Genomic DNA, 16561 nt, shown 5'->3' with positions numbered 1-16561 from the left:
TGCGTCTCCATACACATACAGTACTGTACTCCATACTTTTTCCACCGCCTCCCGTTACGCCTACAGTATTGCCAGAGCTGTAGATCAATCCGCCGCTATACTGTACGATCGAAAGTACTGGATTAGTGGAGCATTAGCCACACAGTGGTGGAGATGTGTAATGCATGATGAGTATCTAGATCGTCTCAACGCGCCTGCCTGTGATTAAACTCAGCTATCGCCTTAGCGTGGCTAAACGCCCGTCTCGGCGGAGAAACAGTCAAGATAAAGGTGGCTACATCTGTATGGAGTCAATTTTGGATGTGAAGTAAGTGCCAAAGTAAAGTGTAGAGAGTGAGGAGGGAAGACAAGGTGGGGGTAGGCAGAGGAGGGAGTTGAGAGAAACAAAGGGGTGCTGGGGCTACGAAGACTGGGAGGAAATGAGGTTCTTGGAGTATGACTGTTTAGCAAGGAAGGGCAGCACTGAAGGATGAAATGGAGGAAGTCTGCCTTAAAGTGTGATTTCCTCCACTGTTGCTTGGCAGTACGTGAGCATTTTTGCAAATATCTGGTATATTTGGTGTGCCAGGATTGAGGTGTTGACCTGCGAGGGTTAATAGTGTTCGTTGGAGCGACCGAGTCAATAGCAAAAAGAAGTAAGGGGAGTGGCTTGTTCAGGGCATGAAAGAGACAGTATAGGAGAACGAAGTGAGTCGAGCAGGGAGGATAGGACAGTGGTGTCAATAGCCTCAATGTTACATTTAGTGATGGTAGCCTTAGGAGGTAGAGATGGAGTAGCAGAGTTAAAGTTAAAGGAGCGCAGGTGGTGGTCAGAGAGGGTAGATGGGGAGTTGGAGAAATCAGAAATATCACAGCAGTGAGTGAAGACCAGAACCAGTGAGCTCACATTCACATGGGAGGGGAGGAGGTACAATGGGCGAGACCTAGCAAAGATGTCAGGTTAAGGAGTTTAGAGGCCGGCGATTTTGTGGGAATATCGATTGGGGTGTTGAAATCGCCTCAGATAATGGAAGGAATGTCAGAAGAGAGGGAATGAGGAATACAAGAAGCAAAGTTGTCAAGGAATTTGGAGGGAATGCCAGAGGGGCGGTAAATGACAGCTACTCGAAGATGAACAGGTTGGAAGAGGTGTATAGCATGGACCTCAAATAAAGAGAATGTAAGGGAATCTGCTACTGCTGAAGATCGCATGCTGGGGCCCGCACAGCACAGGGCAAGGCCGTCCACCATGCCATGTCCCGCCCAGTGTTGTGATCGCAATCTTATTGCAATCACATCACTGACCTGGGATTTGCAGATGCCCCTCTGCATATGCAGCATGGCTCACAGACCAGTGAGTCTTACATCAGTAGTAGGGAAACTGATGGAAACACTCTTAAAAGAAAGAGTTGTAGATTATCTCAAATCCGGCAATTTACAGGATCCCAAACAGCATGGATTCACTGGGGGGAGATCATGTCAAACAAATCTTATTGACTTTTTTGACTGTGTGACTAAAGTGATGGATAAAGGTGGAGCCATGGATATAGCTTATCTAGACTTTAGTAAAGCTTTTGACATTGTTCCACATCGCAGACTGCTAAATGAACTTGAAAGTTTGGGATTGGTTATTAGGATTATTGAATGGATAAGATCTTGGTTGAAGGATAGAAAACAGAGAGTTGTGGTAAATGGAGTGCATTCACAGGAGGGACATGTTACCAGTGAAGTAACCCAGGGATCTGTACTTGGACCAGTGCTTTTTAATATCTTCATTGGTGACATTGCAAATGGCATTAAAGGGAAAGTATGCCTTTTTGCAGATGACACAAAGGTATGCAACAGGGTAGACACACCAGGTGGGGTAAAACAAATGATTGAGGATCTAGGTAGACTAGAGGAATGGTCAAGAGTGTGGCAATTACAGTTTAATGCCAAAAAATGCAAAATCATGCACTTGGGTCTCAAAAATCCAAAGGCTAAATATAGTATTAATGGCACTATACTGGAAACTACTGAGGAGGAAAGGGATCTAGGAGTCATTATTTCAGGTGACTTAAAGGCAGGTAAGCAATGTAACAAAGCAATGAGGAAGGCTAGTCAGATGCTTGGCTGCATTGGGAGAGGAATCAGCAGCAGAAAGAAAGAAGTAATAATGCCACTGTATAGGTTATTCAGTACGGCCTCATCTAGAATACTGTGTTCAATTCTGGAGGCCATATCTTCAAAAGGATATTAATACATTAGAAACTGTACAAAGAAGGGCAACTAAAATGGTGCATGGCCTACATCACAAAACATACCCAGAAAGACTAAGAAATCTCAATATGTATAGTTTGGAACAGAGAAGGGAAAGGGGGGACATGATAAAAACTTTCAAATATATCAAGGGCTTTAACAAAGTCCAGGAGGGAAACATTCTCCAAATGAAGAGAAGCAATAGGACACGAGGACATGCACTGAGACTGGAGGGAGGAGGTTCAGGGGAAATTTGAGGAAAAATTACTTCACAGAAAGGGTAGTGGACAAGTGGAATAGCCTCCCATCAGAGTTGGTAGAGGCTAAGACAGTAGAGCAATTTAAACATGCATGGGATAGATATAAGGATATCCTTACAAAGAAATAAGGATCAAACAAGGTTAGAGATAAAAATAATGTAAAAAAAAAAAAAGGGGCAGACTAGATGGGCCAAGTGGTTCTTATCTGCCGTCAAATTCTATGGGGTATATGCAATTGCGGTCGAATTCCGGCTGGAATTCGACCGTTTTTAAATTCGACACAATTCGACAGTCACATACCCTCCCGCCGGGACCCGAATTTGACATATTCAATAAAAAACGGATTCGACAGTCCCGCTGTCGAAAAACGGACCAATTGATGGATATGTGCGTTGTGGATTCGACTTTTTGGACGGCACAAAAATGTTTAAAAAAAACAGAAAAAAATTGCGTGGGGTCCCCCCTCCTAAGCATAACCAGCCTCGGGCTCTTTGAGCCGTTCCTGGTTGTAAAAATACGGGGGGGGGGGGGAATTGACAGGGGATCCCCCGTATTTTCACAACCAGCACTGGGCTCTGCATCCGGTCCTGGTGCAAAAAATACGGGGGACAAAAAGCGTAGGGGTCCTCCGTATTTTTAACACCAGCACCGGGCTCCACTTGTCAGAGAGATAATGCCACAGCCGGGGGACACTTTTATATCGGTCCCTGCGGCCGTGGCATTAAATCATTAACTAGTCACCCCTGGCCGGGGTACCCTGGAGGAGTGGGGACCCCTTAAATCAAGGGGTCCCCCCTCCAGCCACCCAAGGGCCAGGGGTGAACCCCGAGGCTGTCCCCCCCATCCAAGGGCTGCGGATGGGGGGCTGAGAGCCAAGTGACAAAATAAAGAGTATTGTTTTTTGTAGCAGAACTACAAGTCCCAGCAAGCCTCCCCCACAAGCTGGTACTTGGAGAACCACAAGTACCAGCATGCGGGGGGGAAACAGGCCCGCTGGTACCTGTAGTTCTACTACAAAAAAAATACCCAAATAAAAACAGTACACGCACACCGTGAAAGTAAAAGTTTATTACATACATGCCGACACACACATACTTACCTATGTTGACACGAGGTTCGGTCCACTTCTCCAAGTAGAATCCACGGTGTACCTGAAAATAAAATTATACTCACCAAAATCCAGTGTAGATCGGTCCTCTTCTGTTTTGTAATCCACGTACTTGGCAAAAAAACTAGAGATGAGCGCCTGAAATTTTTCGGGTTTTGTGTTTTGGTTTTGGGTTCGGTTCCGCGGCCGTGTTTTGGGTTCGAACGCGTTTTGGCAAAACCTCACCGAATTTTTTTTGTCGGATTCGGGTGTGTTTTGGATTCGGGTGTTTTTTTCAAAAAACACTAAAAAACAGCTTAAATCATAGAATTTGGGGGTCATTTTGATCCCAAAGTATTATTAACCTCAAAAACCATAATTTACACTCATTTTCAGTCTATTCTGAATACCTCACACCTCACAATATTATTTTTAGTCCTAAAATTTGCACCGAGGTCGCTGTGTGAGTAAGATAAGCGACCCTAGTGGCCGACACAAACACCGGGCCCATCTAGGAGTGGCACTGCAGTGTCACGCAGGATGTCCCTTCCAAAAAACCCTCCCCAAACAGCACATGACGCAAAGAAAAAAAGAGGCGCAATGAGGTAGCTGTGTGAGTAAGATTAGCGACCCTAGTGGCCGACACAAACACCGGGCCCATCTAGGAGTGGCACTGCAGTGTCACGCAGGATGGCCCTTCCAAAAAACCCTCCCCAAACAGCACATGACGCAAAGAAAAAAAGAGGCGCAATGAGGTAGCTGTGTGAGTAAGATTAGCGACCCTAGTGGCCGACACAAACACCGGGCCCATCTAGGAGTGGCACTGCAGTGTCACGCAGGATGTCCCTTCCAAAAAACCCTCCCCAAACAGCACATGACGCAAAGAAAAAAAAGAGGCGCAATGAGGTAGCTGTGTGAGTAAGATTAGCGACCCTAGTGGCCGACACAAACACCGGGCCCATCTAGGAGTGGCACTGCAGTGTCACGCAGGATGTCCCTTCCAAAAAACCCTCCCCAATCAGCACATGATGCAAAGAAAAAGAAAAGAAAAAAGAGGTGCAAGATGGAATTGTCCTTGGGCCCTCCCACCCACCCTTATGTTGTATAAACAAAACAGGACATGCACACTTTAACCAACCCATCATTTCAGTGACAGGGTCTGCCACACGACTGTGACTGATATGACGGGTTGGTTTGGACCCCCCCCAAAAAAGAAGCAATTAATCTCTCCTTGCACAAACTGGCTCTACAGAGGCAAGATGTCCACCTCATCTTCACCCTCCGATATATCACCGTGTACATCCCCCTCCTCACAGATTATCAATTCGTCCCCACTGGAATCCACCATCTCAGCTCCCTGTGTACTTTGTGGAGGCAATTGCTGCTGGTCAATGTCTCCGCGGAGGAATTGATTATAATTCATTTTAATGAACATCATCTTCTCCACATTTTCTGGATGTAACCTCGTACGCCGATTGCTGACAAGGTGAGCGGCGGCACTAAACACTCTTTCGGAGTACACACTTGTGGGAGGGCAACTTAGGTAGAATAAAGCCAGTTTGTGCAAGGGCCTCCAAATTGCCTCTTTTTCCTGCCAGTATAAGTACGGACTGTGTGACGTGCCTACTTGGATGCGGTCACTCATATAATCCTCCACCATTCTATCAATGTTGAGAGAATCATATGCAGTGACAGTAGACGACATGTCCGTAATCGTTGTCAGGTCCTTCAGTCCGGACCAGATGTCAGCATCAGCAGTCGCTCCAGACTGCCCTGCATCACCGCCAGCGGGTGGGCTCGGAATTCTGAGCCTTTTCCTCGCACCCCCAGTTGCGGGAGAATGTGAAGGAGGAGATGTTGACAGGTCGCGTTCCGCTTGACTTGACAATTTTGTCACCAGCAGGTCTTTCAACCCCAGCAGACTTGTGTCTGCCGGAAAGAGAGATCCAAGGTAGGCTTTAAATCTAGGATCGAGCACGGTGGCCAAAATGTAGTGCTCTGATTTCAACAGATTGACCACCCGTGAATCCTTGTTAAGCGAATTAAGGGCTGCATCCACAAGTCCCACATGCCTAGCGGAATCGCTCCCTTTTAGCTCCTTCTTCAATGCCTCCAGCTTCTTCTGCAAAAGCCTGATGAGGGGAATGACCTGACTCAGGCTGGCAGTGTCTGAACTGACTTCACGTGTGGCAAGTTCAAAGGGCATCAGAACCTTGCACAACGTTGAAATCATTCTCCACTGCACTTGAGACAGGTGCATTCCACCTCCTATATCGTGCTCAATTGTATAGGCTTGAATGGCCTTTTGCTGCTCCTCCAACCTCTGAAGCATATAGAGGGTTGAATTCCACCTCGTTACCACTTCTTGCTTCAGATGATGGCAGGGCAGGTTCAGTAGTTTTTGGTGGTGCTCCAGTCTTCTGTACGTGGTGCCTGTACGCCGAAAGTGTCCCGCAATTTTTCTGGCCACCGACAGCATCTCTTGCACGTCCCTGTCGTTTTTTAAAAAATTCTGCACCACCAAATTCAAGGTATGTGCAAAACATGGGACGTGCTGGAATTTGCCCATATTTAATGCACACACAATATTGCTGGCGTTGTCCGATGCCACAAATCCACAGGAGAGTCCAATTGGGGTAAGCCATTCCGCGATGATCTTCCTCAGTTGCCGTAAGAGGTTTTCAGCTGTGTGCGTATTCTGGAAAGCGGTGATACAAAGCGTAGCCTGCCTAGGAAAGAGTTGGCGTTTGCGAGATGCTGCTACTGGTGCCGCCGCTGCTGTTCTTGCGGCGGGAGTCCATACATCTACCCAGTGGGCTGTCACAGTCATATAGTCCTGACCCTGCCCTGCTCCACTTGTCCACATGTCCGTGGTTAAGTGGACATTGGGTACAACTGCATTTTTTAGGACACTGGTGAGTCTTTTTCTGACGTCCGTGTACATTCTCGGTATCGCCTGCCTAGAGAAGTGGAACCTAGATGGTATTTGGTAACGGGGGCACACTGCCTCAATAAATTGTCTAGTTCCCTGTGAACTAACGGCGGATACCGGACGCACGTCTAACACCAACATAGTTGTCAAGGACTCAGTTATCCGCTTTGCAGTAGGATGACTGCTGTGATATTTCATCTTCCTCGCAAAGGACTGTTGAACAGTCAATTGCTTACTGGAAGTAGTACAAGTGGGCTTACGACTTCCCCTCTAGGATGACCATCGACTCCCAGCGGCAACAACAGCAGCGCCAGCAGCAGTAGGCGTTACACGCAAGGATGCATCGGAGGAATCCCAGGCAGGAGAGGACTCGTCAGACTTGCCAGTGACATGGCCTGCAGGACTATTGGCATTCCTGGGGAAGGAGGAAATTGACACTGAGGGAGTTGGTGGGGTTGTTTGCGTGAGCTTGGTTACAAGAGGAAGGGATTTACTGGTCAGTGGACTGCTTCCGCTGTCCCCCAAAGTTTTTGAACTTGTCACTGACTTATTATGAATGCGCTGCAGGTGACGTATAAGGGAGGATGTTCCGAGGTGGTTAATGTCCTTACCCCTACTTATTACAGCTTGACAAAGAGAACACACGGCTTGACACCTGTTGTCCGCATTTCTGGTGAAATACCTCCACACCGAAGAGCTGATTTTTTTGGTATTTTCACCTGGCATGTCAACGGCCATATTCCTCCCACGGACAACAGGTGTCTCCCCGGGTGCCTGACTTAAACAAACCACCTCACCATCAGAATCCTCCTGGTCAATTTCCTCCCCAGCGCCAGCAACACCCATATCCTCCTCATCCTGGTGTACTTCAACACTGACATCTTCAATCTGACTATCAGGAACTGGACTGCGGGTGCTCCTTCCAGCACTTGCAGGGGGCGTGCAAATGGTGGAAGGCGCATGCTCTTCACGTCCAGTGTTGGGAAGGTCAGGCATCGCAACCGACACAATTGGACTCTCCTTGTGGATTTGGGATTTCGAAGAATGCACAGTTCTTTGCTGTGCTGCTTTTGCCAGCTTGAGTCTTTTCATTTTTCTAGCGAGAGGCTGAGTGCTTCCATCCTCATGTGAAGCTGAACCACTAGCCATGAACATAGGCCAGGGCCTCAGCCGTTCCTTGCCACTCCGTGTGGTAAATGGCATATTGGCAAGTTTACGCTTCTCCTCCGACAATTTTATTTTAGGTTTTGGAGTCCTTTTTTTACTGATATTTGGTGTTTTGGATTTGACATGCTCTGTACTATGACATTGGGCATCGGCCTTGGCAGACGACGTTGCTGGCATTTCATCGTCTCGGCCATGACTAGTGGCAGCAGCTTCAGCACGAGGTGGAAGTGGATCTTGATCTTTCCCTAATTTTGGAACCTCAACATTTTTGTTCTCCATATTTTAATAGGCACAACTAAAAGGCACCTCAGGTAAACAATGGAGATGGATGGATTGGATACTAGTATACAATTATGGACGGGCTGCCGAGTGCCGACACAGAGGTAGCCACAGCCGTGAACTACCGCACTGTACTGTGTCTGCTGCTAATATATAGACTGGTTGATAAAGAGATAGTATACTCGTAACTAGTATGTATGTATAAAGAAAGAAAAATAAACCACGGTTAGGTGGTATATACAATTATGGACGGGCTGCCGAGTGCCGACACAGAGGTAGCCACAGCCGTGAACTACCGCACTGTACTGTGTCTGCTGCTAATATATAGACTGGTTGATAAAGAGATAGTATACTCGTAACTAGTATGTATGTATAAAGAAAGAAAAAAAAACCACGGTTAGGTGGTATATACAATTATGGACGGGCTGCCGAGTGCCGACACAGAGGTAGCCACAGCCGTGAACTACCGCACTGTACTGTGTCTGCTGCTAATATAGACTGGTTGATAAAGAGATAGTATACTCGTAACTAGTATGTATGTATAAAGAAAGAAAAAAAAACCACGGTTAGGTGGTATATACAATTATGGACGGGCTGCCGAGTGCCGACACAGAGGTAGCCACAGCCGTGAACTACCGCACTGTACTGTGTCTGCTGCTAATATATAGACTGGTTGATAAAGAGATAGTATACTCGTAACTAGTATGTATGTATAAAGAAAGAAAAAAAAACCACGGTTAGGTGGTATATACAATTATGGACGGGCTGCCGAGTGCCGACACAGAGGTAGCCACAGCCGTGAACTACCGCACTGTACTGTGTCTGCTGCTAATATATAGACTGGTTGATAAAGAGATAGTATACTCGTACCTAGTATGTATGTATAAAGAAAGAAAAAAAAACCACGGTTAGGTGGTATATACAATTATGGACGGGCTGCCGAGTGCCGACACAGAGGTAGCCACAGCCGTGAACTACCGCACTGTACTGTGTCTGCTGCTAATATATAGACTGGTTGATAAAGAGATAGTATACTCGTAACTAGTATGTATGTATAAAGAAAGAAAAAAAAACCACGGTTAGGTGGTATATACAATTATGGACGGGCTGCCGAGTGCCGACACAGAGGTAGCCACAGCCGTGAACTACCGCACTGTACTGTGTCTGCTGCTAATATATAGACTGGTTGATAAAGAGATAGTATACTCGTAACTAGTATGTATGTATAAAGAAAGAAAAAAAAACACGGTTAGGTGGTATATACAATTATGGACGGGCTGCCGAGTGCCGACACAGAGGTAGCCACAGCCGTGAACTACCGCACTGTACTGTGTCTGCTGCTAATATATAGACTGGTTGATAAAGAGATAGTATACTCGTAACTAGTATGTATGTATAAAGAAAGAAAAAAAAACCACGGTTAGGTGGTATATACAATTATGGACGGGCTGCCGAGTGCCGACACAGAGGTAGCCACAGCCGTGAACTACCGCACTGTACTGTGTCTGCTGCTAATATAGACTGGTTGATAAAGAGATAGTATACTCGTAACTAGTATGTATGTATAAAGAAAGAAAAAAAAACCACGGTTAGGTGGTATATACAATTATGGACGGGCTGCCGAGTGCCGACACAGAGGTAGCCACAGCCGTGAACTACCGCACTGTACTGTGTCTGCTGCTAATATAGACTGGTTGATAAAGAGATAGTATACTCGTAACTAGTATGTATGTATAAAGAAAGAAAAAAAAACCACGGTTAGGTGGTATATACAATTATGGACGGGCTGCCGAGTGCCGACACAGAGGTAGCCACAGCCGTGAACTACCGCACTGTACTGTGTCTGCTGCTAATATATAGACTGGTTGATAAAGAGATAGTATACTCGTAACTAGTATGTATGTATAAAGAAAGAAAAAAAAACCACGGTTAGGTGGTATATACAATTATGGACGGGCTGCCGAGTGCCGACACAGAGGTAGCCACAGCCGTGAACTACCGCACTGTACTGTGTCTGCTGCTAATATAGACTGGTTGATAAAGAGATAGTATACTCGTAACTAGTATGTATGTATAAAGAAAGAAAAAAAAACCACGGTTAGGTGGTATATACAATTATGGACGGGCTGCCGAGTGCCGACACAGAGGTAGCCACAGCCGTGAACTACCGCACTGTACTGTGTCTGCTGCTAATATAGACTGGTTGTTGATAAAGAGATAGTATACTACTAATATTATATATACTGGTGGTCAGGTCACTGGTCACTAGTCACACTGGCAGTGGCACTCCTGCAGCAAAAGTGTGCACTGTTTAATTTTAATATAATATTATGTACTCCTGGCTCCTGCTATAACCTATAACTGGCACTGCAGTAGTGCTCCCCAGTCTCCCCCACAATTATAAGCTGTGTGAGCTGAGCAGTCAGACAGATATATAATATATATAGATGATGCAGCACACTGGCCTGAGCCTGAGCAGTGCACACAGATATGGTATGTGACTGACTGAGTCACTGTGTGTATCGCTTTTTTCAGGCAGAGAACGGATATATTAAATAAACTGCACTGTGTGTCTGGTGGTCACTCACTATATAATATATTATGTACTCCTGGCTCCTGCTATAACCTATAACTGGCACTGCAGTAGTGCTCCCCAGTCTCCCCCACAATTATAAGCTGTGTGAGCTGAGCAGTCAGACAGATATATATAATATTATTATATATAGATAATAGATGATGCAGCACACTGGCCTGAGCCTGAGCAGTGCACACAGATATGGTATGTGACTGAGTCACTGTGTGCTGTGTATCGCTTTTTTCAGGCAGAGAACGGATTATAAAGTAAACTGCACTGTCCTCACTAGTAAACTCTCTCCACTCAGTCTCTACACTTGAACACTTCTACAGTAACAGTACTCCTCCTAGTCAGCTCCAGTAAATCTCTCTCAGTCTCTTATAATCTAAATGGAGAGGACGCCAGCCACGTCCTCTCCCTATCAATCTCAATGCACGTGTGAAAATGGCGGCGACGCGCGGCTCCTTATATAGAATCCGAGTCTCGCGATAGAATCCGAGCCTCGCGAGAATCCGACAGCGTCATGATGACGTTCGGGCGCGCTCGGGTTAACCGAGCAAGGCGGGAAGATCCGAGTCGCTCGGACCCGTGAAAAAAAACATGAAGTTCTGGCGGGTTCGGATTCAGAGAAACCGAACCCGCTCATCTCTAAAAAAAACAAACCGCATTTACCCGGACCACGCACTGAAAGGGGTCCCATGTTTACACATGGGACCCCTTTCCCCGAATGCTGGGACCCCTCGTGACTCCTGTCACAGAGGGTCCCTTCAGCCAATCAGGGAGCGACACGTCGTGGCACTCTCCTGATTGGCTATGTGCGTCTGAGCTGTCAGACGGCGCATTGCACAGCCGCTCCATTATCTTCAATGGTGGGAACTTTGCGGTCAGCGGTGAGGTTACTCACGGACCCCTACACTTTTTGTTCCCCATATTTTTGGCACCAGGACCAGACGCAGAGCCCAGTGCTGGTTGTGAAAATACGGGGGAACCCCTGTCATTTCCCCCCCCCCCGTATTTTTACAACCAGGACCGGCTCAAAGAGCCCAAGGCTGGTTATGCTTAGGAGGGGGGACCCAACGCATTTTTTTTTCTTGATTTTAACCCATTCCCACCCCTTCCCACTGAAAACCATGCTCTGATCTCTCCATATTATTTGTCAGTTAAAAAAAAAATTATTCTGTAAAAAAATTATTTTAAATAATACTTGTGTCTCCTAATAGACAAACTAAGTACACAATACCTTCTAATATAAATAGATATGCTATTAGCAATAAAAAAAACACAAAAAAACAACATGGGGTATATTTACTAAGCTCCCGATTTTGACCGAGATGCCGTTTTTTCATCAAAGTGTCATCTCGGTCAATCTCGGTCATTTACTAAACACTAATCACGGCAGTGATGAGGGCATTCGTAATTTTTTTCTAGTTCAGGTAAAAAATTACGAATGAATACACCATCGGTCAAATTACGCCTGTTTAAGTATGAATCTCGGTCATTTACTAAGAAGTGCAAAGCAAAAAAACCCAAAACACTGCCGTGAAAAATTACAATTCGTAAAAAAGTCCTAAAAAAAAACAGACCTGCTTTTTTTATTCGTGATTTGAGATGCATGCAGGGATCCATGAGATCCGTGCATGTATATCAGTGGGAAGGGGTTGGAAAGTGCTTTTTTTTGCCAAAAAAAATTGCGTGGGGTCCCCCCTCCTAAGCATAACCAGCCTCGGGCTCTTTGAGCCGATCCTGGTTGCAGAAATATGGGGAAAAAAATGACAGGGGTTCCCCCATATTTAAGCAACCAGCATCGGGCTCTGCGCCTGGTCCTGGTCCCAAAAATACGGGGGACAAAAAGAGTAGGGGTCCCCCGTATTTTTAAAACCAGCACCGGGCTCCACTAGCTGGACAGATAATGCCACAGCCGGGGGTCACTTTTATATAGCGCCCTGCGGCCGTGGCATCAAAAATCCAACTAGTCACCACTGGCCGGGGTACCCTGGGGGAGTGGGGACCCCTTCAATCAAGGGGTCCCCCCCCCCCAGCCACCCAAGGGCCAGGGGTGAAGCCCGAGGCTGTCCCCCCCCATCCAATGGGCTGCGGATGGGAGGGCTGATAGCCTTTGTTGTAAAAGAAAAGATATTGTTTTTAGTAGCAGTACTACAAGTCCCAGCAAGCCTCCCCCGCATGCTTGTACTTGGAGAACCACAAGTACCAGCATGCGGCGGAAAAACGGGCCCGCTGGTACCTGTAGTACTACCACTAAAAAAATACCCAAAAAAACACAAGACACACACACCGTGAAAGTATAATTTTATTACATACATACACACATACATACATACTTACCTTATGTTCTCACGCAGGTCGGTCCTCTTCTCCAGTAGAATCCAAGGGGTACCTGTTGAAGAAATTCTACTCACCAGATCCAGTGGTCCAGGCTCCTCGGCAAATCCAGGGATAATCCACGTACTTGAATAAAACAAAAAAACGGCTGCCCGACCACGAACTGAAAGGTGACCCATGTTTGCACATGGGTCACCTTCCCACGAATGCCAGAAACCCACTCTGACTGATGTCTAAGTGGGTTTCTTCAGCCAATCAGGGAGCGCCACGTTGTAGCACTCTCCTGATCAGCTGTGTGCTGCTGTCCTCACTGACAGGCAGCACGCGGCAGTGTTACAATGTAGCGCCTATGCGCTACATTGTAACCAATGCTGGGAACTTTCTGCTCAGCGGTGACGTCACTTTAGGTCAACCGCAGGGCAGAAAGTTCCCATCATTGGTTACAATGTAGCGCATAGGCGCTACATTGTAACACTGCCGCGTGCTGCCTGTCAGTGAGGACAGCAGCACACAGCTGATCAGGAGAGTGCTACAACGTGGCACTCCCTGATTGGCTGAAGAAACCAACTTAGCCAGAAGGCAAAGTGGGTTTCTGGCATTCGTGGGAAGGTGACCCATGTGCAAACATGGGTCACCTTTCAGTTCGTGGTCGTGACACCGTTTTTTTATTTTTAACAAGTACGTGGATTACACCTGGATTTCCCGAGGAGCCTGGACCACTGGATCTGGTGAGTATAATTTATTCAACAGGTACCCTTGGATTCTACTGGACAAGAGGACCGACCTGCGTGGGGCCATAGGTAAGTATGTATGTATGTGTGTATGTATGTAATAAAATTATACTTTCACGGTGTGTGTGTCTTGTGTTTTTTTGGGTATTTTTTTAGTGGTAGTACTACAGGTACCAGCGGGCCCGTTTTTCCGCCGCATGCTGGTACTTGTGGTTCTCCAAGTACCAGCATGCGGGGGAGGCTTGCTGGGACTTGTAGTACTGCTACTAAAAACAATATCTTTTCATTATCACAAATGGCTATCAGCCTCCCCATCCGCAGCCCATTGGATGGGGGGGGACAGCCTCGGGCTTCACCCCTGGCCCTTGGGTGGCTGGGGGGGGGGGGACCCCTTGATTGAAGGGGTCCCCACTCCCCCAGGGTACCCCGGCCAGGGGTGACTAGTTGGATTTTTGATGCCACGGCCGCAGGGCGCTATATAAAAGTGACCCCCGGCTGTGGCATTATCTGTCCAGCTAGTGGAGCCCGGTGCTGGTTTTAAAAATACGGGGGACCCCTACTCTTTTTGTCCCCCGTATTTTTGGAACCAGGACCAGGCGCAGAGCCCGATGCTGGTTGCTTAAATATGGGGGAACCCCTGTCATTTTTTTCCCCATATTTCTGCAACCAGGATCGGCTCAAAGAGCCCGAGGCTGGTTATGCTTAGGAGGGGGGACCCCACGCATTTTTTTTTGTGATTTTACATTGTTTAATTAAAAAAAAAAAAAATAAGAACCCCAGCACGGATCACACAGATCCGGCCGAGATTGATTGTAAAAAAAAACGGCAGTGTTTTGCTAATCACTGCCGTAAAAATAGGTAAAAAAAAACGAATGACATCGACATCGGAAGCAAAGAAAAATACGAATACGACAGCTTAGTAAATCCATCGTAATCAATTCAAAAAGTTGCAGTTTTACACTGTCGATGTCATTCGTGATTGAACTTTGACCTATTTTCGGAAATTACGAATCTTAGTAAATATACCCCCATGTTTTTAAAATTTTTTATTAGATTCCGCCAGCAAAGTGAGGCAGAATGAACTTGACAAAATTACTGTTGAAAAGCACTGTTGTCGAATCGACATTCTTCAATTGAATATACTTTTGTCGAAAAGCCGCATTTTTACCATTGCAGACATGTCGAATTTGACAACTGTCGAATTTCAAAAAGTCGAATCTGAAACGTCCGTTTTTTTTGTCGAAAAGTACTGTATTGCATTGTTGAATTTTTTTTCTGTGTCGAAAATGCCCCGTTTTTCGACATTTTCGGCAATTCGACCGCAATTGCACATACCCCTATGTTTCTATGAAGCCACACCGCTGCAAATTTCTTCATCGTATCGGCTGCGTGTGACGAAACGTAGATACCCGGAAAATGGTCTGGACACGCCTGCATTGGCTGGAGCACTCCCCCACAACACCACATTGCCCCCCCCCCCCCCCCCCCGACGGCCACCACCGGCAATCAAAGTGAGAGTGCAGCCGTCTGGGATGCGATCGCACTTTGATAGTTCACGTGTGCGCATTGTGGTTGTTGCAAAAGTACAAAAATTGCATGATTGTGAATTTTGTACTTTAGCAATCTAACCTGAATGAGGGCGACAGTACATAATAACATACCCATTACAGTAAAAGGCAGGAAATAGTAAAGAAGTAGTACCTAATCACTTGGAACCTGAAAATGCAAATCGAACTAGATACGTTTATACGTATTTACCTTTTTAAAGTCCACACTAGTAACTATATTAACATACTTACCCTCCCCAAGCAAAGTAGGAATCCTGCTATCAGACCGCACCTGCAGCAGTTTTACATCTTTATAACTGAGTGTGTTTAAGACGCTTTTGCCGAAACACGCAGCCAGCGGCCTTCCTTATCACCAGCTTGTACTAGGGTTTGAGTACCAGCTAGTCAGCTCCCTCCAAACAGGGGAACTTGCACATTTTTTGTAATCATTATGGATGTAATTTGCACCAAATCAATGCAAGTGCCTGGAAAAAATAAATGTATTTCTAAAAGTTACATTTACACCTTAACTTCAGTTATGCAGTTTTATTGGTAAATTGACTTGTCTATTCTGTGATATGAACCTCTTACTCTTTGCACCATCTGCTTTCCAGTAGAGATGAGCGCCTGAAATTTTTCGGGTTTTGTGTTTTGGTTTTGGGTTCGGTTCCGCGGCCGTGTTTTGGGTTCGACCGCGTTTTGGCAAAACCTCACCGAATTTTTTTTGTCGGATTCGGGTGTGTTTTGGATTCGGGTGTTTTTTTCAAAAAACCCTAAAAAACAGCTTAAATCATAGAATTTGGGGGTCATTTTGATCCCATATTATTATTAACCTCAAAAACCATAATTTCCACTCATTTTCAGTCTATTCTGAATACCTCACACCTCACAATATTATTTTTAGTCCTAAAATTTGCACCGAGGTTGCTGGATGACTAAGCTAAGCGACCCTAGTGGCCGACACAAACACCTGGCCCATCTAGGAGTGGCACTGCAGTGTCACGCAGGATGTCCCTTCCAAAAAACCCTCCCCAAACAGCACATGACGCAAAGAAAAAAAGAGGCGCAATGAGGTAGCTGTGTGAGTAAGATTAGCGACCCTAGTGGCCGACACAAACACCGGGCCCATTTAGGAGTGGAACTGCAGTGTCACGCAGGATGTCCCTTCCAAAAAACCCTCCCCAAACAGCACATGACGCAAAGAAAAAAAGAGGCGCAATGAGGTAGCTGTGTGAGTAAGATTAGCGACCCTAGTGGCCGACACAAACACCGGGCCCATTTAGGAGTGGCACTGCAGTGTCACGCAGGATGTCCCTTCCAAAAAACCCTCCCCAAACAGCACATGACGCAAAGAAAAAAAGAGGCGCAATGAGGTAGCTGTGTGAGTAAGATTAGCGACCCTAGTGGCCGACACAAACACCGGGCC

The sequence above is a fragment of the Pseudophryne corroboree genome, chromosome 1, assembly GCF_028390025.1.
Source record: "Pseudophryne corroboree isolate aPseCor3 chromosome 1, aPseCor3.hap2, whole genome shotgun sequence".
NCBI lineage: Eukaryota > Metazoa > Chordata > Amphibia > Anura > Myobatrachidae > Pseudophryne > Pseudophryne corroboree.
The sequence above is the reverse complement of the archived record's forward strand: the minus strand, read 5'-3'. Positions refer to the sequence as shown.